Source organism: Maylandia zebra, linkage group LG9, assembly GCF_041146795.1.
Source record: "Maylandia zebra isolate NMK-2024a linkage group LG9, Mzebra_GT3a, whole genome shotgun sequence".
In the NCBI taxonomy this organism is placed as follows: domain Eukaryota; kingdom Metazoa; phylum Chordata; class Actinopteri; order Cichliformes; family Cichlidae; genus Maylandia; species Maylandia zebra.
The window spans coordinates 29,640,704-29,664,361 of NC_135175.1; the positions used below are offsets into that span (position 1 = coordinate 29,640,704).

Below are 23,658 nucleotides of genomic sequence, written 5' to 3' on the forward strand. Positions count from 1 at the left end.
AAAAATATTTCATAGTTCAGCAATACTGATCAATCTAATAAACTTAAACCTACACCATCCTCCCTATTCTGGTATTTTAAAGAGTACTTAGCGTAAATATTAAGCAACCTAACTAACAGGGTTCCAACTCCCAGCAACAACATAAATAAATAAAAAATAGAGAACCACCCCTCACGCGCCACCTCATGATGCTTAATCGACGTAATCAACCTTAATTTGATGCAGTGTGAAAAAAAATGCACAGAAATCAATTATTTTTCAAGAAATATTAAATAGATTCAACATCTTTCTTCAACAAAATTGCAGACTGCACAGATGGTACCTTCCCAAAGTAAAAAGTACTATAGCTTACTAGGGTATATATATTAGACTTAATAGTCACTATATACAGTAATTGACTTCTATTCATTTTACATCAAATTAAAACTTTGGGTGTCAGATAATTATTTATTAAAAGCTCGACATTTTAAATGAGAATAAGAAAGAAAAGTCTGTCTTTGTGCCCCCTTTTCCCTGTTCATGCCCTATCGGCCCCCCTGGCTAAACTTTGCTAGATCCGCCCCTGCACAGTTACAGCCGTCAGCTGCGTAGAAAAAGATCCTGGTGTAGAAAGAAATATTAAATAAATTCTAACAACAGCTTATCAAGCTTAAACGTTCTGCTGTTGTTCAGCCGCTGGTTTCCTCTTTCTGGTGCAAAGTGGGCCAAAAACAAACAAGAGAGACTGGACAGAAAAGCCGATCAGCTGATCAGTTTCACAATTGAAGTAGCAGCCGGAGAGCGAGAGGCAGTCGCTTGTTAAGCTTAACGTGGGAATGCTTTACAAACATTCAGAGATGGACTTACACACTTGCTTTACTTCTCTCGGGGATAACTTTGTCAGAGATGAAATGCCAGGTTGCTAGCGAAGCTCCACATGCTATCCAGACAGGTCCGGCATGCCACAGCTGCTCTATCACGTGATGCATACTGCTCCGACTGCTAACGTTCTGAGGTGAGTTACGGCGTGTTGCAAGTTTTGTGAGGTGCTTTCGTGATATTTAATGGATCGGATTACATTTTTTATTTTTCTCCGATATCCGATCCAGTAATTTAGGTCAGTATCGGACCGATACCGATACGTAATATCGGATCGGTCCATCTCTAACACATACAGAAAAGAAAAACTGGCCCTAAAGGTGGAACAGCTCAAAAGTGATTCCTGGTTCATGCTGTTTTAGTCAAAGCTACTGCTGTTCTCTGATCTGAACTCAATGAAGGTACATTAAAATAAAAGGTGTGACTGTGAAGACCTGTCAGTGCTCAGCTTGAGCACAGACCCAGAAGCCAAATTGGCAGTAGGAGGAATCTTGCTTTACCTCCCTACTGTAGTGTACGCTGTAGAAGCTCAGATAGTGCTTCAGCCCCTGCTGCTTCATTTTGAGCTATGGAAAGAAATGGTCGAAGGCTGAATTTTGAACTCTTTTGCTGCCTTACAGTGTGTGCCATTAAATTCTTCTGAAGGCAGCACCAACTATTGGCAGACAAGGTTAGAGAAGGCAAGTCAGATGATAACAAGACTGATAGCACCAGAGAAGTGGCTAAGTACCGGTTCTCTTTAAGGTGAGAGAAGAAAATTAAGTTTCGAGTTGCAGAAAACCATATGTAATCAAAACTCATGAAAAGAAAAAAAATCCATAATTGTCATGAACAACACTGGTAATTTAATGTAAATGTGTTTGCAGAAAGGCAGATTTTAATTTCTGTGCTAGAAAAGTTTAAAGTTAATTGAGGATAAAAAAAATGTCTAAAACATCATTTTATGAACTTCAAAAAAATGATTTATGCCAGATATAGAATGCTAACTGAAATGCCAAGAAGCAGAGTACATGCGGGTGTCAAATAATGCCATTATTTTCTGTTTCTGCTTCCAGAAACTGCATTGCAGGTGTGCATTGATCTCCTATAGTCTCACTACACACAAGAGTTTCTGTTGAAAGATTAACAGTACAGTCAGCTGGCATTAAAGTATAAAATAAATTCATCCAGCTGTTTGAGTCAACTGTATGAATTTTACCTTTTGAGTCCCAAAGCCCAAAGGACTGGTAGATGCAAGAAATCCACCATCCAAACACATTCTTATCAGCTATAACAGGGGATTGTGTAGTTTTACTAAATTACTAGATTACTCTATTACCTCTATACTAATTGTAATTCCATGCACGAGATACATTTTTTACATGAGACAACAATTAACCAAACTAATGCTGTTCAACATTGCAAGCATTTTGGAAAATAATTGAATTGATAGAGCTTAAGAGAAGATTATTTATTGATTTCTGGTTTCTTTACTTGTATTTATATATTTATTGTGACATTCAATTTTTATACTGTGAAACCATCCGAATTTCAAGAACTACAGCGATGAGAAGATTTTTGGTCAAACTGTCCGGTCCTAGTATACACTTAAACATTAAACTTCCAGTGAGGCAGTAGGAAGCCCTTCCTAGATTTACCTTACAAATTGGAAATCTTTTAGTGAGGCAGCAAATACAACACATTAAAGTCAGTCATGGGATAAACTCATTAATGACACTCAGGAACAACCATTTAGCATTGCAAATGTGTTACTTTTGGTCTGTTAAGCATTATTTAGTTGTTTGTTGACTTGAATTACCCATCTTGGGACATTTCACTCCTCGTGTAAGCTGAGAGGAGTTTTAAGGGATTATAAGGGATTCTATGTATAGACTTTTTTTTACCCCCGTAGAGGGCACCTATCTTATAATTAAATACTGGTTTGACAACATGTAAAAATGTCTAACCAGTAGAAGTTCATTTTGCTATGTTCACTTGGCCATAAAATAATTTTTGTTCATAAAATTGAATTCTGACAGCTGAATTATTTCCAGATGGTTGTTTTTACTTTGGTTTCACACGTTTGATTGGTGGGACAGGCAGAGAATCGTCAAAATATGTATTGTTTCTAATGTATTTAAGTATCCAAATGAAATAATATTTGAAGGCCTATGGGGCACTACGGCTTTAGCGCTTAATTCCTCGCTCCTTATCTTTGCTGTTGCTCAACTTTGGCTACTTCAGGATACGCCAACTTAAAGCCCTGATTTAGCCAACTTAGTGATGATTACTGAGTATTGTCTAGCTGAGCCAGAAAAGTTAATTACTGTTGCATTCATCAGATTAGAACATTTGTTTTAATTAAAGCATTTGTTGTCTTTGTCAGTAGGTATGTACGGTGAATGAAGTATGTTGCCTTTTTAGTGACCTTCATCAGCAATTTGCACATCTGAAACTTAAAAACGAAGCAAGCGACGTACTGCAAGTTGGCCTCTTTAATCACAGCTGAACAGCTTTTGCCTATTATAGCTGTTGTCTTCTTCTAATTACCCTGATCTAATAAGTGCATTTGCTTGCTGTGACAGACACGTATCCCAAACTGTTATGACTGTCATTATCCGGCCGCAGCATTTTTCAGCCAACGCACTTCCCATTTTTGCTTAATTAGACATTGCTAAATGTTAACAGATAAAGCTTGGGCGAGCAAGTCAGCCTGCGTTCAGATTTACACCCGAGCAGAGCAGATGGCAATAAATTAGAAATGAGCGAGAGAGAGAGAGGGAGAGAAAGAAAGAAAGAGAGAGAGAAATGAGTCTAAACAGTTTCTGAAATCCCGTTTGATGGTAGCAGAGAACGAACCAGCCTTTGCTCGCTTTTGTGGTATTTTTGAAGGCGTTTCTGTAGATTCTAATCAACAGTTTTGGAGCTGATATTATGAGCAGTTCCGCCTCTTCCCACCCTCCCTCCTCCTGTTTATTTTGTTTTTCATGATATTGTGGTGATGTACTTAAAAGCATAGCTATTATGGAGGCCTGCTTTAATGTTGCATCTTCTATTCAACAGTCAGATCAAAAGCATTTTACTTAATAAGTGTCTTCACATCAACCGCAGCGTCTCTCTTATGCTCATCATGTTGATGCAGGGGATGGATCATATTTCTCACACAGTGAGAAAAGCGTGTGAGGTTGAAGTGGGGGGAAAAAGTCCATACTAAGTCAAACTTTTAAGTACTTACAAATGTATGAATTGCAAGCTTGTGCATATTGTCACATGCTGAATCTTTAATCTGACTCTCCACCTCTGCAGTCAACTGAATGCTAATGGCGTCTGACAGTTCACTGAAACATCTGCTGTGCAACAAGTAAGTCTTGGACAGAAATTAAAAAGTCCCAACTTCTGTTTGTCACACGCAGTTAATAATTCAGGCGGCCTGGAGTAACAGTTGGCCTGTTGCCATCCTGGGCTGCAAAATAAACTTCTCTCAACTTGAGAAGTAAGTACAAAATAAGTTCCCTGAATAAATTTCCTCCAACTTGTGTTCAATTGTGTTTCCTGCCTTTTGTTTACATTTTCCCTTCCACAGTAATGACTACAGTCATCGGGGGAATTCTCACCCAAAGAATGCCTTATTATTTGATTATTTGAGACAGCTCTAAAAAGTGCGTGTGTGTGTGCTCGGCGATGCTTAATTAAGTGGCTCTGATGCTGCAGAGCCGTCACTTTTGCAATTGGAGGATGGGGGAGAACTGAAAACAAATTAAGCCCTTTTGGTATGCACTATTGACAAACAATGTGGTGCTCATGAATATGAAAATCAGTACTTGTGTGGTGTGTGGCAAATTCATCTCATGACTGAATTTCTCGTGTCTTTAAGTTTTATTTTACAATTATATAGTTATTCATGCAATGTTTGGAGATTATGCATGTTGAAGAAATAATGACTTGTCTTCAGCTTTTACTGCTTTGCATTACCATTAGTCCATTTTATAAAGTACACATGGCAGAAGTAAGCATCAAGTTCACATAATCTTTAGCGCACTTGATAAACAATGGTGGTGACACATGATTTGGCTCATCTCCATTAAACCACTGCCATCTTTTCCTTATGGTAGTAAGTTTGGCTTGGCTTTTATTGTTTAACCCCGATGAATTAATTATGAGGATTACATTGTACCTCTTTTCATACAGCTTACCACAAGTATTTAACTTTACAATTTTATTCAAAATGCAACCACATTAGTCTCTCTTTCAGAACAAGATTCATCACTGTGGTTTTTTTCTATTACCATAGTAATCTAAATGCAAATTTTAACTGCCCCTTTTTCCACCAGAATGATGCTTCTGGCACAGCATGTGCACTAGAATTGACATGTGGTTTTTCCCTTCCCATTCTACCTTTTGTTACACATAAATTTTACTTTCAGCGAATAGAGACTGCTTATCAGGTTGGCATATTGTAAAAGATGTCACTAATTGAACCAAAATAAAGCTTTTTGGTTAGATGCTGACACATTTTTGCCTGTACTTTCAGGAGAAGCGATAAAAGTAGCAAGGAAATGTGCAAGGATGCCTAAATAGCGGAATATGATACTGAACTAAACGATGACATGGAGCAGTCAGTAGGTGAGGAATGGATGGCGGTTGTCTTTGGTGATGCAGATCATTTTGAAGCTAATCAAATTATAATTTGGGGACTTTACTTTTACATAAAACATGCATTTCTTAGCGGATATGCTGAATTTATCATTTGGACTTAGATGGAAGCTTTTCAGAGGTTTGCCTACTTTGATTGCACATGGAATGAGGAAACAGACACGCACACAAACACGCAGTGTGGTGGCACAGACATCCCAGATACACTGATATGGATTGGTGGCAGTGAAAATCTTCATCATTCCTGCCTTCCTTCTTGTGCCATCATCAATTTTCCCTGCATGGATATGGTCCTGAGTGACACCTGGGAAGTTGCTTTCCCCTATCTCCCCTCTTCTGCAGCACTGTAAATACTTCCACAGCGTAGGAGCTGAACGTGCCTGTCCTTCTGTAACTTTAAACCCACATGTTTGAGGTCTGATACCAATAATCTACCTCTGCACGCTGCTGCTTTGGCATTGCCACTCAATTGTACTCTACTGACGTGGTCAGGGATACTCATGGCCTTTTCCTATCATTTTTGTTTCATTAGAAGCTGTGGAATATCAGAGTCCATATCATTCATTTCTTCACTCAATTTCTGTTTGAGTTTATCTAAAATGAAACACATCTGCCTCTCACAATTCGAAATTACAAAATTAGTCTGCAAGAAGAAAATGCTGTCCAGTCCCTTCTATTTATTTTTCTTTCTCATATCATTCTAGCAGGATTTTTCCTGCATACCAAAAGAAAAGTTTGTTTGTTCAGAAAATAAATAGAACATTTTGGCCTGATGTTTGGGGAAAAAAAGAGCTGTACTTATTTAGGACGAACCTGGAAGAAAAACATAAAAACTAAATAAAAGGTTTACACTCTGTGGGTAATGAAACCCCACAGTCTTCTACTCCCTTGTTGCAGATTTAAAGGCTTAGGATGTTTAAATGAGACAGGGAATTTTATTCTCTTGACAATCTTTCCTGTTAACAAGCAGAGTTTCAGAAAACTGAGTTCAGTGGAAGCCTTTTTGGTTTTGTTGTGAAATTCTAAACAATTTTAATCTCCTCAAAGCTGTCAAAAATGGGGAATTTCGAATACAACAGGAAAATTTCCTGAAACAAACCCCACAAAAATAAAAATGAGAATCAAAGAACTGAGTACTGCTGACACTGTGGGTGCCATCGGTGCTTGTTGAAGTGCCTGTTAAGAGGCTGGTGAGTGCAAGAAGGCTCTCCAGATAAGGTTAATTATACACTTTTATAGTGTTTACTGACAAATTGTATTGTCTGTGTATTAATGTTCTAATGTAAAGGGGATTTAATGTTTCAGTTAAAATGTTGTTATTTTCCACTAATTCACAACAGCTTAGAAAGAGGCAAAACGATCAAGGGTCAGACAAATGCACAGGAACAAAAACCTGTGCAACAAATACTGATGGTAATTAATGTACGCCTACACCGATGGAAGTGGAATCATTTTTTTTTTAATTAAAAATGCTAAATTGTAGAAAATTATTGCATTTTTACATCTGACACTGTGTGAATTAATTTCTTATTTATTCTTCCAGTAATTTTGTGACACAGACTGGTTTACTTTATTCTTGAACGGGCACAATGATATGATTATAGAAATTCCAAATCTTAATCGTCTGGTATTAATGCTCTGCTGTAATGTGTGTGTTCGAACAAAGGGATGAAGTACTGACGGCATCTTAGAGCGCTTATCTGCCTCTACTATTCAAGAGAACAAGCTTGTATCAGAGGCTGGCGTTTTGTTTTAAATTTGGGGTGGGTGTGGGGGGCACTGTTTCCTCAAAAGGGATTACTCAAATTTATTTCAGTATGCTTTCATCAACTGCACTCATAGTGTCACAGCTTTGCTGGTCTGAGTTGAGGTTAAATAAAACACATCATGAGCCACCAAACGGTAAATGAGGGGAGGGGGTGGGGCAAAACATGAAATTACTTAAAACGACTGAACGCATTAGTCCTTAAGCTTGGCTACTGTTAAAACGCCAAGTTTTCTGACATGCAGTCTGAATGCAGTATAAGTAATTTTAACACATTGTGTAACTTTGACTTTTAACTAAACACAGATGTTGCGTTATACTTTTATTGAGACTTTGGCAGGTTTAAATTATGCAGAAATAGCTCGTCTGTTCTGTTTTTGTATTTTTTTTCAACACACATGTCAACTCAGCTTTTAAACTGACTGCTAGTTTTTATTTGAGGAGATACAGTAGTCTTGTTTTTCCTATCCTTCAGCATTCTGTCCTGCTGATTTCCCTTTTTTCCCCCCATCCCAGTATCATGATGCTTGTGGTGTTCTGGGTAGATCTGAAACCAGATGAACAGTCCGCAAGATTGCTAAATACAGCATACAGTGCAGCATTAGCACTGAATGCATAGTTAATAATTGATTTTGAAACATTTTATAATGATCATCAAATACCTGCACTCACTTCTTTCTTGCAGTCAACTCTATATGAAACTTGGGTTATGTGACCTCCCAAAACAACATGTAGAAACACTGAATGAAACAATAGCTCTTAAAAGTTAGCAATTAGAGTATAATGAGAAAATGCTATCGCAGAGAGGTTGTTTTTTAAATTATTTATGCGCTCAAATGGATTCAGTTGTGTACAGCAAATAGATAAACACCGGCTTGAGGTCACATATATGACTGTTATTACTACCACAGAAATACCACAGAAATTCTGCAGAACTCTATAGAAAACCCAGTTGAATATGTAAGTAGAAAACCTTTTTTTTATTTGCATGCCCCATCTAATGAATTTGAAATACCAGCATGTATTATCAAATAAGCAATAATTATTTAAGATATGACCTTTGTGACAACAAGGAGTAATGAAAATGATGTCCCAACTAAAAGAGCACAGGAAAGAGCACGCACAAAGTGAACAGTCTCTTCACATTTGGACAGACTTAAATATGTGGCCAAACCGCAGGTATTTCTATTGTTGGCCTACATGTGTTGAAACAAGTGATAACGAAGATGCAGTGTGACTGCAGGGAGTCCGCTACTGTTCTGGCACACTGAGCAGCACATTAACATTTAGATTTATTATGCAGAACCGTTGTATACATAGGTTCAATGTGTCTCTTAATCAGCCTGTGTGAGAGAAGGACTAAACTATTGATTGGTGTTTCATGGATCGAACACTTGACATTTTATTTTGGGACTATCAGGACAACCTCCAAGATAAGGAAAAGAGAAGTGATCCTGACCGCATATCCCCATTTAAATGTTCTGAGGTGGTTGCTGTCATTTGAGATCAATGTGGATGCACACCTATTCTTCTTGAGTCGTTTAGTTGGACCTGTGATCACAAGACAGAGGTGGAGGATATTGCATGTAGTTTTAAAGTTAAATGGTTCGTACTAAACCTGGTATTTCCTGCCCTGTCTGACCCTAATTACTTGGAAGCATTGCCTAAAACATAAAAAGAAAAAGGTTCTTTAAAGCAGGGGCATGTACATCACATCTGTTCCTTGGTCGGGAAAGGTCTGGCATTATGAGCATTAATGAACTGTTAAATTAAAATCCTCATCAAAGGCCAATTTCACATGGCGAGCAGGCCGTTTTTATGTAGCTCACCCCTAGTGACCGGTGAACATTGAATTTCTGAACCCAACCTTGACAGTAAATGCAGCCTGGAGCTTGTTATTTATATTATTTATGTTAGCTTAGTAAATTATAGTTTTACTCTTGGAGCAATAGTTTCTGTTGTGTGAGCGACTGGACTTGTGCACAGTCAGACTGCTGCATCATTAAAAAAAAACATATCAGGAGTCTGATTTGTTGTCTTTTCTTCATGAGCAGTGCCTGTTGTGTATCTGCTGATGCAATTGACACTTTCTTTGTTGTCTTCCTCTTCCTGACACATAGAAGAGTAGCTTGCATCACTGCAACAGACTCCCCCATACCACACAGTTGGTGATGTTAAGTTATGTCGGTTTGTTTGGGGCTCCTGGGCAACTTTTATTGAAAAATCCTGGTTTAAGTGTTGTGAAACAATAACATTTTCAGAACTGTAAGACAAGTGGAAGAAGAGAGAAGCTGGTTTAATTTGCATGCAAAAGATAGTGTAGTTACTCGTGTTTTCCCAGTTGTAGACAGCAAAACTGATTTAAATGAGCTTCATCCTTTTCTGAATCATTAATCGATGAAAAGCATGATTAAAACATGCTGTTCTTAAATGTAAGGTGACACATCTAACTTAGATTAATTAGATAGCTTATATAATCAATGCATCTATGTAGCTCATATAGATGTAAGCCCTTTAAGAGAAACCTTTAAAATAGAAAAGTAGAATATCAGAAGAATGGAATGGAAGAATATCATATCAGTAACACAGCCAGGTTTATTTCTCCTTTATTGGAGTTATGTCCTTGAAATGAAACCTTGACAAAAAAAACAAAACTCTGCACCTAATTTCATTAACCGTTAGGTTTTGCCAAGTCAGTGAACCTAAAATGATGCAGTTGAACTTTCTGGTCTCCACTATCTGTCACGGGTGGGCAGGTGTGGGAGTGAATCAACCTTAGACCAGGTTACTATTCTGTGGCCTCCAGTCAACCTCCACTCCTCCACAGCTGGCTCTATTTTATCCTCGGTTTTAATGGCTCTTTTATTTTCTCTTGCGTGGTGCACATTTTCTGCTCAACCATGCTGCAAAATAAAACTAGAAATGGAGAGACAAAAGCAAATATTTTTGTCATGGTGTTCTGGGTTATTAGATACAGAATCACATTAAGCTGAGTCTCATTATCAGGGTAAAGATAAACACAAAGAACATTTGGGTTGGAAGTCGCTGATGTATAGTTATGATCATGTCATTGGTTTATGCTAATGGGCTTCTGTGTTTTTCATGTGTGTCCATGTAGCCAAATGGTCATGCTGGTACATATGTATATTAAAGTGTGCGAGTCTGTAACTGAGTGCAGAGTATCTCACTGTTAATGCAAGAAGACACAGAAGAACTGAGCAGTAAACATTTCTTTAGGCTTTTCATTGACTTGCAAGTGTTAGAAACCCAGTAGACCAATCACATCATCCCAAACTAATGGTCCATTATGCGCATTTCACACGCTTGAAATTTGGTGTAATAATTATCTAATTAATTAATGAAGATCAAAGAAATGCAAGTAAAAGAGAATGAGTTCAGGGTTTTGCCTTAGGCGGCCCCTCGGTGACCACACTATGTGATATAAATGATACGCCTCACGGAATCTCATCTTCCTCCCCTTTAGCAATTTGCACTGCAAGCTATTGATGTTTGCAGCATTGCAGGGTGATATTACTGTGCCGGCAAAAATGTCCACTTTAACCTGTGATACCTTTTTGTGCAAATAGAAGAGGGAACAGTTTTGTGAGTCAGTGACTTTGAGGTGGCTGTTTGGTGGGATTATCTTTTTGAAACTGTTGTGATCTCATTTATTTGGCATTTCCCCTGCCTGCTGTCGTCTGCCACTGATTACTGAGAAACAATACGAGACACAAAGCTGTCAAAGAGCATTAGGACAGGCAAGGATGATATGCTTTCAGTTAAAACAGAGGTTGTTTTTTGGGTTTTTTTTGTATACACAGCACACTTCCAGCTCAGCGTAACTTCACGGCATATAAGCCTGCGCTTGTCTGAAATTGAAAACAGATTTTATAAGTAAATAAAAAAATAAAAAAAAGCTGCTACATGCATCTTTATTTGACTCTCTTCCTTTTGAGAGTTTTTCTCAGTTTTTTTGCTCACAGTTTGACTTCCATGTCGCTCCCCTGTCCTGAAATTCCTTTTCAAGCTGTCAAGTTCTCATCTCAAAGCACAGATAATGTAATGGACCCTCAGCTGAGCCTCACTATTATAATAGAGTGGCCTGACCTCACAGGCATTCAGAAAGCTACTTAAGCCCCAGTGTTTTTCAGCACTTAATTAAAGTGACACGAGCCTCATTCCAACAGTGTGCAATCAAAGCATTCTTGAAGGTATGACAGTCTTTATTTCATTGAAGTGGACTGCTCATGCTCTTCAGTTTCAATGCAGATGAATGAAGTTTCACAGGCAGCAGTAGCGTGTCTTGTATGAAATGGTAGAATTACACAGGGACTAAACAAAAATGTAAACTTCAGAGTCAATCTGAGTGCACGCTATTAAAAATGAATTGGCACTGGGATTCCGTTTGTAGTGTTTATTGATTAATATTTAAGAATTCTGAATGCTGTCAAAGAGGCCCCATCAGCTTTTGTAATCAAGCATCGCAGTTCAACATTATTAGCCTCAAGCAGTGCTGGCATAATCACTCAGCCAGGTAATATTAAAAGGTGGGCTCTTTCAGGGCCTCAAGTGACATAACTGCCTTAATCAAACAGTTATCACGCAAGAGGCCAGAGGGAGAGGGAATAATGAGAAAGCAATATCCTAGATTAAGAATTAGTCTTTTCTGTAATGGCCCTGTCTCACTGGGTCAATGGTGCATAATGGTATGGCATACAAAACTGGAGAAGAAGATCTGAGGTTGCTGCACTTGAGTTTCATGACTCACACTGATGGGAAGAAAACGGGAACATTTTCCCCCGCAACAAACCAAGTCGAAATAAATAAATAAATAAAGAGTACAGGTCTCCGGCTTTTCCTGCTCATAAACAACACAGTTAGGTTTGCCTGATAGTCTGTCTGTGTCACTTTGTTTCCTCTGTTTTGAAGGCTCTTCATGTCCTTTATGGCATTTGTGTGCATCTATGTTTGTTGTTAAATTTGGATGTTAAAGCTAATTGTCAGCAGTTACTCCTCTATTTAAAAGCAGCAATATTGACTGTTTAATTGCTGCAAAAAGTGTATTTATTGACTTCGGAAAAAGAAATATCTCTGTGCTGGTTTATTTTATAAAGGACTCTTTCAGTATTTAAAATGGTATAATATCTTTTGTCTGTTAAGCAACAGCGCTGGACATAAAATTCCCTTTGGGAGGAACTCTCTCACTTGCTTTCCTTCTATTGTACTTTCTTCTTTGCAAGCTGTATTGAAATATTGAAAAGATGGAGTCTAATGCTGACAATAGCTATAAAAGGTTTATGAATAACTTCACATACCACATTTCATCTCCTCTACATTATTCTGTTCCAGTTAGCAAGTAAACTTTGGGAAGAAAAGGTGTTGGCATGTGCTGAAACTGGAGCAGGTTAATATGAATTCCGTTAAAAACAGAAAAAACCCTTTGCCAGAAAATACAAATTATTCATCCATCATCCATTGAACTGAAGTGAATATAAAACTATTCTATACATAGGTGTTTCAAAGCAGTCTCTTACTGTAAGCTGTATACCAGGTATGATGTTATGCAACAGGAAGAAGATATTTTTGCTCTTTGCTGGCTGTCGGCTGCAATACACTCAACCTCTACTTCTTCGTCTGAAAAGCTAAATGCAAATATATAGATAAGCTGCAATGTTTACATGTTTATAATCTATTATTTTAATCACACGTAGCCGATTTCACTGCTTCAGCATGAACAAGAAGTATTTTCTTATTTGGTTATAAATGACTAGAAATTGCATCCATAAAATTCTAAAAACAACAGTATAAGCGGGAGGAAAATTAATCTTCATGTGGATTTTTTTTCTTTTGTAGAGGAGAAAATTAAGTGTTGATGAGCAGCTACTGTGAGGCATCGTCTGTATAATCTGACAGCGCTATGCGGCTCCTTTTTTTTTTTTTCCCCAGCTGCTTCAACCATCAAATCATTATTTTCCCAGAGTAACTGTTAATTATGTAATCCCTGTTCGTGTGATAAGATAAGAGATCAGCCATGTGTTTCTTGAATGAGTCACATGTACCAGTTATTTGCCTTTTTTTATTTATTTCTTTCACAGTTATCGTGCGTAACGTGTAGAGACATAATCATCACCCGTCACCCAAAAACATCTGCAGAATGTTTTAATTATGTTTCTTTGAGGTGGAAAGTAAATGGCTCTCTGTAGAGTGAAATAAATGGATTACATTTTTGTACGCAATGTTGCTACACCAGTTCATACTCGGATTACATGGAATTTTATTGTTTTTTTTCTTTGACTAAATCCAAGTTTACAGCACATTTTGTTATCTTAACCACAGTCGCAAACCTTGTCATATTAGGTTTAAGTCAAAACTCTGTGCACCATGCAGTCCCGAGTACTTGTACTGTGTGTACTTTGACTCTTATTCAATGATGCAATCAAAGTGCCACATGACAAAGTGCATTAGTAGTCACATAAAATTAATGAAAATAAGTGCACTGGTCCACATGTCGGGTTAATGTGCAATACTCCAAAAACAACAGAGACCGCCACTATTGTTGCACGATACAAAAACATTTTGGGGAATAATTCTCACCCTAACTCTTAAAATCACACAGTCTAAAACAGATCATCTCTGCCAGTAAGAAATAGTTCTCTTGAGTCATGACATAAGCTGTTGTATTTTTTTTGTTTTTTCTTGGATGCAAGCACACACGAGTGTTGCCAGTCACTTGAATATTGGCAGCAGTCGTTAATGACACTGACAGAGAACCAAAAAATTAGCTAAATCTTCAATGTCAAATTTCTTGTTGAATTATAACATATTTCAGTTGATTTAATTCTTTAATTAAAGATGTTTATTATTATTATTATTAACCTTTATTTAACCAGGAAAAGTCCCATTGAGATTAAAAACCTCTTTTGCAAGGGAGTCCTGGCCAAGAGGCGACAACACGTTGAAATGTTACTCAAGTCTTCAGATGTTTGTTTAGATACAGTCAATATCCTTTACTGCTTTTCCAACTTTGTGAGCCTGGAGTGTATACACTGTCCCTGCTGACTAATGGCGAAAGGTGAGCTGCACCTCAGAGTCCATCACAGGGCTAACACAGAGAGACAGACAATGACCAGTTAACCTGACAAACATGTCTTTGGGCTGAGTAAGGAAAGTGGATCACCCAGAGGAGACCCGTGCAGGCAGAAGGAGAACAGGGACAAGGCCCCAGGTTAAAACCTAGGTCCTTTTTTACTGTGAGGCTGCAGTGCTAATGGATAGCGCTATATAAAGAAAATATAGCCTTGCCGGGTGCTTTGTTGTCCTAGTTGGCCCAGTTACTTGTGCAATGCATGTGGTTTTGATAAAGAATACAAATTGTATTTAAAAATGTATGAAGGGACATTTTTTTTTTTTTTATTTAAAAAGAAAAGCCGCGCCGTGTGTGTAGCTTAGATTTCCCTTTCATAAATTATATTTTGTAAACACTGTGAACCTTTTGTTACTGCAGGTTATTTGATCAAACATGTAACCAATTTTAAGTTACTAAAACATAGCCAGAGTGATTTATAGCTCTATATAACAAAGATGATAGATCTGTCAGTCTAGTGGATTGTGCAGACTACCAGAAATGGGGTTCACAGAGGCCTTGCTTGGAGAAGGGTGACTGAGCACATTCTTGTTTATCTTCTACACAATGAAGTCTTGCTCATCAGGAAAACTCAGCAGGCTAGGCCACAGCTGTCAAAGACACAGGCACCAAGCCTTTGGGGTTTTGTTTTGAATTTTGCTTTGTGTGACTCATTGTTCTGCTCTGCAGAAGTAAAGTACAGCAGAACCTGTGGAAGTTTGGAGCACTTCCACTTTGAGGGTAGTTAGAATTGGAAAAAGCCACCCATGCTATTTAAACAGCGACCACTGATAACCTGCTTTAATAGCATGTTCATATAGATTCAGGTAATTACTTGTTTTATTTACATCGGACAGAGCAGTAAACCACAAAATAATGTCCTTACAGTTAGGGCTGCCACAAACAATTATTTTGATAGTCGACTAGTCACCAATTATTTTTGCGATTAGTCGACTAATCAGATCATGCATCCATTGGACGTACAGCGTACAGCTTATTGCACCAGCAGCATCTGCTCTTATATAACTATCATTAGCTTACAGCTTTAAGTGTTTAAGGTATGTGCTAACTAAAAATAAAGACAAGATGATAGTTTATTAAATTTTAATGAAATTTGCAGATTGTTTCGGTGAAGTTTAAGAAACTCCTTGCTATCTAAAATCTAACAGGACACCGGAGTAAATTCTCCAGCATCTCACACTTCTGATAATCAGCTGTCTGCTTGACGTTTGTTCAGCTGTGTAAAAACTATAACTATAATCTCAGCCAAACCGATTTACTCAGGAACAAATAAAATACAAAAAAAAAGCCAAACAATAACATTTTTAAGTTATCTAAGTGACTTATATATGTTTAACCTGAGTAGCGTAAGACGGCGGTGGGTTTGAAAACGATTTGCCGGGAGTCCGGTGTTCTCATGGGCTCTAGTGAGCCTTGCCCCCGGCTAGCTATCGAGCTAGTGAGTAACAGACGTCACCGAAAACGTCGGAGCGCTTTTGAAAATATGTGGTGTCTTGATAAACTGAGCAGATATTTGAGGTTTACACAGCTACATTCTCGCCTGAAAATATGTTAAACGTTTATTTTGTGACCCAGAAAGAATAATAAGAGTAACATTAAAACTAACTAGCTGCCGCCATTGTTGGAAACTGAGCTGGGCAGCGCTATGAATTCTGGGACACAGCTTCTTCTTCTTCTGGGTTTAACGGCAGCTGGCATCCTTGTACATGCAGTGCTGCCATCTTCTGTTTCAGTCCGTTATTACACTCTTAAATCCTACTACTTATTCCTGCGTCTTTTGTGATCTTACAAAGCTTCAAACGACGCGTCGACTATTAAATCAGTCATCGACGATTTTGATAGTCGACGTAATCGCGACTAGTCAACTAATCGTGGCAGCCCTACTTACAGTGTAAGTAGATTTTGTAAGTAAACTGCAAGACAGCGTGTTCGTTCAGCATTAAGAACCCTGTGATATTGTAGCCAAGATGTTTTGCATGGACCTGACACTAGTTTTGACCAGCCAGATCAAGGCAACCTGTCTTGAACTGTCTGTTGCACTGACAATTGTATTTGACTGTTAAAATCCACACTCAGTATTCAGATCCTCTCATTTTCAGATACAGTTCTCTTTTCTTTGAAGCACACAATAAGCATATTTCCATCCCCGGTTGAAAGGCCGCCTTTGTGTAATAGGTAATATTTCAGTAGTGCTTTTTATTTATTTTCTTTTTTTTTTTCTAGTGTACTCAACACACTTTCAGAAAAAATACATCCCGTAAACAAAGAAACTGTCTTGTTCCTCTGACCATTTCACCGTGTTCAATGGGTTATTTCCAGATGAGACATTGTGACATAAACCTGTCAAATTCTTTTGGCATAATATATTGATTGTAGAGAGGGACTTTCCATGCTAATCTCAAGTATTCCAATCAGCACTTTTGATGTAGGTCACCTCAGTGTCACACTGCTTTTAACTTCCAAGTTTAGCATGAAATTACTTTGAAAGCTTTTCAACTTTAACAATGACTCACGCTTCTTCTTAACATTTTTAAGTACTGAATCAAACTATTACAATCTTTTTTTGATTTGTTGTGCTCCTTTTTGGACCTTAACCGTAACATTATTAGAAATCTTTCAAGGGAATAAAAAGGGAATAAAAAGAAAGCATAGTTAGTTACACAGAGATAATCTTTGAATTGGTAACTAACTTGACAAACTGTTGGTTTTAATAGCTGGTGATTTGTGCCTGTCCGTGTAGTGACATTAACAGTTTATAAAGACTGGGACATATCAGGGCACGCTCTCTCAAAAAAAAAGTTCTTTGTCACGTCTTTGAAACCCGTGGCCTCTATTTACAGGTAAACACAATACATTAACCCTCGTGAATCTTCATCCCTCACATCCTTTTCCCGCATACACTGTGTCCTATTCATCACAGGTGCTTGCACACACCAAAGAAAAGTACCATCATGCTGACCTTGAGGAAGTCTCGCTCATAAGAAGACTAACCCAGGCCAAGATCTAGGGTCTGTCAGGATGATTTCTTATTCTATTTAATGGAAGAAGTGCAACGCTTTATCACTCCCCAAGTTCATGGTTTATATAAGACATAAGAGGCAAACCTGTTTGAAATGGCAAGCTGTTAAGTCAAAAACCCTGTATACAAAAAAGACATGTCCTTAAGAGTCACAGTGATTTAAGTGTGTTGGGAATGAATGGGTAATTTCAGATTGGATTGGCGCTCTTCTCAATAGTAAACTAAAAAGCAGACAACAATGTTTGCCTATCTCAGGGACTTTTTTCACAGAGGCATTTACTGGAAGATAAGCACGAACGAATACGATAGAAACAGCTTCTTTGTCCTCAAGACGTGATCAAAGACGACACTTCAGAGTCTTAATTCTTTTCCTCCAAAGGTTTTTGATTTGGCTGAAATCTCGTAGTAGGCTAATTTGAACAACACCTCCTAAATTACAGTGTCGTCAGTTGTTTAATATGAAAGTTTACTAACTTTCTTTTTTCTGCAGCTAATTAATCAAAGATTGCCTAAAATGCATGTTTTTGGTCCCATTCAAAAAGCCAACTTTTGCTAACATCAGCATCTTTATGTGCTGCACAAAACTCTAGAAAGTGTGTCTTTAATTCCAAAACCCACCAGTTTTAATTAATCCTAAAAAACCAACAACAAAAACTCTACAAAGTTTCATGTCATGTTTCTGCAGACACTGAGTGCAACCTCCATCAGCAATGGTTGACAGGCCTAACAGCCTGACTCTAGGATGTACCAATACTGTGATAACATGAATGAGTGATAATTCAAGTGATTTTTGTGGTTAGCGCCCATATCAAACAGCAGCCTGCAACTGTGCTAGCTCAGCCCCTGTTCTACTTCAGTAAGTTATGATGTAATTTTCCTTTCTACCACAATAATGATAAGAGGAGGAGATACCAGCGGGAGCAACTTCCATGGGCAATTTTATCAAATCACCTTGAACACCTACACCAGCCGTTTTATGCACACAGGACTGAAATTACACCTCAGATATTATAAATCATACAACTGTGTTTATATGCCCTTTTTGTTCTTTTAGTTTGTGGCTCACCTGTAGTTTGGAAGATCTTAGAAATATCTATGCAATATTCTCCAGTGTCAAAGACTTATGAAATTGATACTGTGATAGTATTGCTGGACATGGGAAACGGAGTATAAAACACTTCGGCTTCACCAGCTGCATTACTGAAGTCTACTTTCCGGATGATTAGCTTCTTCAGGTGTTTTAAACAAAATGTATTTGCTGAGGGTACTTCATGAAAAAGTAGTGTTTGCTGCACTTGGATATTGTCATTGAAGGAGCTAATTTCATTTTAATTAAATACAAAAGAGTTATAATTAATAAAGTAACAATTTTATGCAGCATGTAGTAGAAGAATGAATTAATTAATTGCAAAGTTTTCTTGAAAACTGAAAAAGGAGGCATTGCCGATAATATATACTGAACCAGACAACAACACATTCATCTCCTTAAATCAAAATTAAGCTTGTATTTAGCATTAATAAGATTGACCATGTAGCCTCATTATATACTATACTAAGTAATGAGCATTAAAGTGAGACAAATATGTTTTCGAGCTAAATGTGTATGACTGATAAAATGGTGATGCTAATTGAATGAAAAGTGGCAATTAAAAATAACCCAACATACCATCAGGTTTTGTATTGTTTTAAATCCTTTTACAAGTTGTGACCAAAACTGCAACCAAATGAATAAAATAAATAAAGCAATACATACATGAATAAATGTTAATGCCCCTAGTTGCCAACTTTGGTGGTAGCCTGTGAAAACCCTGCCATTTTAAAATCTATGCTAATCAAAACTCATCACTCTTGTTATTTTTTTTGCTAATGCTCAGCTTAGTAGTGTTTAAATGTGATGCAGTCATTCAGTTTTCCACTGCTTCAGGTGCACCAGCAGACTATATTCTTTCTCTCCATATCCTCTTACAGCCGGGTTCGTAATGGTTGCAGATGGCTAGGAGGTCCCTCGACTTCCTTGGCTCATCTCTTATGCTTTCATTACCTCAGCTTTGAGCACTCCATCTTTGGCGTTATTGAAGCTAAAGCCAATGGCTTGACTTGGCTTGGGATCACGGGCCTTTAAAATACTAATGCCTGCTTCAGGATGTTCTGTAGGGGAAAAGTCCCACACTTTGTAAGAGCCCTCTGTGGCGTGTGTGCCTTTCAACTCTGTATCACGTTTTATTTTTTGTCTGGCCTGGGGATGTCACTGTATTTGTATCTCAGTGCTCATCTTATCATCACCGACGGATTAAGTGACGGATTGCCAACATAGAAACGATTCCCAGTGTTTCCTGAAGAGCCGAACTCAAATGAAAATAAACTTGCGATAATTTTATTGACCCGTTAAAGCCAAGGGGTTGCAGTCATCTGCGAGATTTAATCAGTTCACCAGAATAGAGTATTCCATATCTGCCTTCCTCTTTCCTGCAGGACTTCCACAGCCCTGTTCAGCCCCTATAATGAAAGGCCCCCCAGCACCCTCTCTAAAAATCATTACAATCTCCCTCTACCTCTAGGGTCAGTAAACTAATAGTCATTCACCTGTGTGACAGGAAATCTTTCCCACGTCCCCCCCTGGGGCGAGCGAGGTTGTGTTTAAGGTTATAAAGTCGAGTCCAGCCAGAGATGACTGTTTATTGTTTGGACGACTCCCGGTGATTAAATGTTTGTCAGATCGAAAGTATTTCATCACAAATGCAGAGGATGGAGATTACATATATAACCTGCTAATTGCCTGTCTGACCAAGACTGAAAACAATGCAACCAGTTATTCAGTGCTCTTCGAATATGGAGACACAACAAAGAACAACTTTTATAAATGGTGGCGTAAAAGCATTGGCACAAAAACACCCTCAATCATCTGCTTGTACTTGTGCCTGTGCTTTGCCTCTGGTGATTTTTATAACCCCAACTGTTTCTGCCCACTGTTGGCTGAGAATCTGTGGTGGATTTCTCAAAGGGATGGCACAAATACATTCAAAGACGCAAAGGCCCAGGGGCCTCTTTGGGATATTTAAAGACTTTGCACTGCAATGTTAAAATCATTTATGAAAGAAAGTTCATAAAGCAATCGAACAAAAGGAGAGACAATGATGTGACCCCACTTTCCTTGAAATATCTTCAAAGGGAATACTTAAAAAATCAGAGGCATTTAGGTGAAACTCTTAAAGGATGTGGAAAAGCAGCTTAATAATGTCAATGAAGAAGGAATAAAAAACTGTTGTCATTTTCCTTGATGCTTCCAACTGTGGGCATTTTAAGATAAGCCACAGCAGTGCTCAGATATGAGTAATAATCAATGTTGAAACTCGGCACAGTTGAGTCTCGGAGGACCTGCCTCACCTTTTATCTCACACAGAACACCACACTGAGCTCACTGTTTTGTATTTTCGTAGGGCAAAACAGTTGTGTCCTCTATAAATTGTATCGTCAGGTAACTGCATCCTTCCTACTTCTGTTTTCACCATTGCTTCAGACAACAAGCGTATACCACAGGGAAGGTTATATTCGTTTTCCTTCCAGAAGGAGAAAAGAATATATATTAAAGAAGAAACACCAGCATCAGACGGCTGCAGAAACTGTGAGGTTTTACCTCTGCTGGGTATTAATACCACAGAGAGGAAGAAACGACACGTCTCAAAAACTGACAAACGAGCAGAGACAAATCCATATAAATAATTACTAAGTAGAGTGAAGAGGAGTTGCCCATCATTCAGAGTAGAAGCGTGCGCAATATCTCCTAGAGATTGAGAGTCATCCATCACTGCAAGACTTTAATTTGAGATGTTTAGGACTCTTGCTGATGAGAGCCTGGTCTTAGAGGTCTGCAGGGTTCTTAGTTGAGAGCGGCTTGCGGGAGGGGGTGTGGGTGGATGAGGGCAAGAAATCACTGCCTTACACAAAGCGCATTTATGCAAGTACAATAAGGACTGCAGACAGAACAACTGAATCCACTGTCTGATTAGCATTCAGATGCTTTAATCGATGGAGGCAAGTTTCTGACAGATGGCTTATTACATCTTGGGGTGCTACAGAAATGAACACAGACACTTTATTGTCACACAAACACACACACACTCGGACACACCTCATTTAGAGTGGAATGATGTCAAAATGAGTCCGTTGAGTGAGGGCGGAGATTGAAGAGCCCAAGGTAAAGAGAGTCTGGGGACTTCAAATAATCTCAAGTATTGATTCTGTTTAAGCCCAAGGCTCTTGATGGACACTTACTTCAAAATGCAGTGATAGGTAGCATATCTGTATGACTGATCACCGTAGTTCTGCTTACGGTAAAGGCTGCAGACTCTCCATAAATAACAGCTCAGCCCTAATCAAACAGAGCAGTGGATCCTAACGTATGATGACAGCTTTGTAGACCTAATGCTGTAATTTACCACAAAGCACTCAGGGTTGCCATTAAATTTACATGGACACAGTGCAGAGAAAGGCATCAGGAGCTGCTTGGCTTTACATTTTCCTGGGCTCATGGTCTCATACGGACAGCTGACAAATTAAAGGAAAAACCTGAATGACTGACCCTTAGAGTGAGTAGTTAGAGGTATTTTGCTGGTGTGGTTTGGATCCACTTTATCTCTTTAGAGTTAGCAAATCAATACAGAGTTGTTCTGAGTGGTCACCTTTGTTCTGTACTGAAACATGTCTACCCTGATGTGAGCAGTCAGGACTCAGAGCACCAGGATGAAGATGCTCTTGTTCACAGAGAATGAAAAGTCAGTGAAAGGTTTGGGTTGTGGCTCTTACGCTACCCTCCTCATAGACACCAGATCTCAGCAGTACTAAACACCTGTGCAATATTTAGACCACTCAGTGCACTTAATGCAGACGATAACAAATGTTGTCATCAAAACTCTAAATTAAAGAATACATGTTCAAAAGTTGCTGTCCCATGCCTCCTTTCGAGTTACAAAGACTTGGTGAATAAAACAAATCAGAGTGAGGCTTACTAAGTCACTTGATGTCCTTTCATTTGTCACCCATCTATCAGGGCATTTAGGAAACTAATCATATGCATTACTCTGGACATTCCACATTTACATTTACAACAAATAGAACAAAGTGCTAATATCTTTTTTCATAGTGCCTTGAGCTAAATTAATTCTAAATCCCAAGAAGTAATCAAACATAATTGTCAGTTGTTGTGATTAGAAGAGGTAGTTAAAAAACAAGACATGCTCATCATAATTTTGTTGGTCATTGAGACCTGATTACATCCATGTAAATAGAAGGCAGTGTGGGGATCTGAAATCTGCAAGGATGCCGCTTATTCCCGTTGCAGACAAATTTCACTTATGCAGGGCAATGCTGAAAATCTAAAACAAAATATGCAAACCTGACATTGTTTTATTCTTAAAAAAAAGTTGTTCATTTATTTCCTATAGATTGCCTGTCGTTTGGAAAGTGTTTCCTTCCACCTCACGCTGTCTCCAAAGTGGCTAAAATAATTGTCCTAATATGCACCCGAGTCAGCAGATATCACTGTCATCACTTAATATACCATAAGTATACTGCATGCCTCTTCATTTATCCCCTCTAATGCAGTTATAATACCTGAGTGGTTGGTGGCTGCATGCCCTGAATGCTCATTTTCTGCACAGTAGCCTCTGTGTACTCAGAGGGTCCAGCTCCTCTTTTTCCTCTGGAAGTGGACTCCTTGGAGCGTAATTTGATTATTCCAAAGCAGGTGTTTTCAGCTGAATGCTGATAAGAAGACTCAGCTCCTCTGACACTAAAGTGAGTTACATTAGACGTGCTTAAAGTAGAGGAAGGCAAGAGACTTTTTTTTTTTAATCTAATCTGTAAGTAAAGATGGGATTGACTTTGAAAAGCTGTGCTTGAATTCAAAAGGTATCGCTTTAGACTGAAATGATGTTACACAGAGAGATTGGGAAGTTTGCGATCTTAATTACTCCTGCTGCAATAAAAATGACGCACATTGCTTCAGAAGTCCGGTAAGTCCATTGTGTCTGTGTCTGTCCACTGCATGATCTCGTCTGAGAAATGCAAATTTGATGCAATTACAAATCACAGCGGAATTGCCGATGTAATGATCAGATGTATATATTTAATGCAAATGTCTCAGCATTGCTGAAGGGTACATTTCCATATTTTGTGGCCTAAGATTTCCCTTCTAGCTCATCCAAATAAGCATCTGTTATGCAAAATGGGGGCAAGGTTGCA

The 23,658-nt window shown here is 38.4% G+C and overlaps 1 protein-coding gene across 1 annotated transcript in view; it reads right to left on the bottom strand.

Annotated features, from left to right (window-relative positions):
• LOC101477368 (cadherin-12) overlaps positions 1 to 23,658 on the bottom strand; it is a 100,349-nt gene that overhangs the window by 75,294 nt on the left and 1,397 nt on the right. The window lies entirely within an intron of this gene.